We start from the raw sequence: 375 nt of genomic DNA, 5'->3' as shown, positions 1-375 counted from the left end.
CCGAGCCCGGGCGCGGTGGGAGGCGGCGGCTCCGCGGCGCTCCGCGCTCCTCCGCGGGGGCGCTCCCCCCGCGCTCCCCTCCTTTCCCCTGGTAAGAGGGGGGACGGGGCAGGTTTTAACATTAAACAAACCCAGCAAGCATCTCCTCGCCGGGCCATAGGCGTTTCTGAGTGACTGCGTTACAAATTGTAAATTTAAATAGCTCACAGGATTCATTACCTCCCGCGTCTGATTTCACCCAGCCGTGAAAAATTGTCCTGGTGTACCACTGAGAAAGGGTTTGCTGCAAAGAGCCACAGTCTAATCACCAGCTTTCTCTCGCCAACAAAAGTGTAATTATTTTGTTTTGGGTGTAAATATAACCCACGGTACAAA

Source organism: Geospiza fortis, unplaced genomic scaffold (genome assembly GCF_000277835.1).
Source record: "Geospiza fortis unplaced genomic scaffold, GeoFor_1.0 scaffold408, whole genome shotgun sequence".
In the NCBI taxonomy this organism is placed as follows: domain Eukaryota; kingdom Metazoa; phylum Chordata; class Aves; order Passeriformes; family Thraupidae; genus Geospiza; species Geospiza fortis.
Note: the sequence above shows the minus strand (reverse complement) of the source record.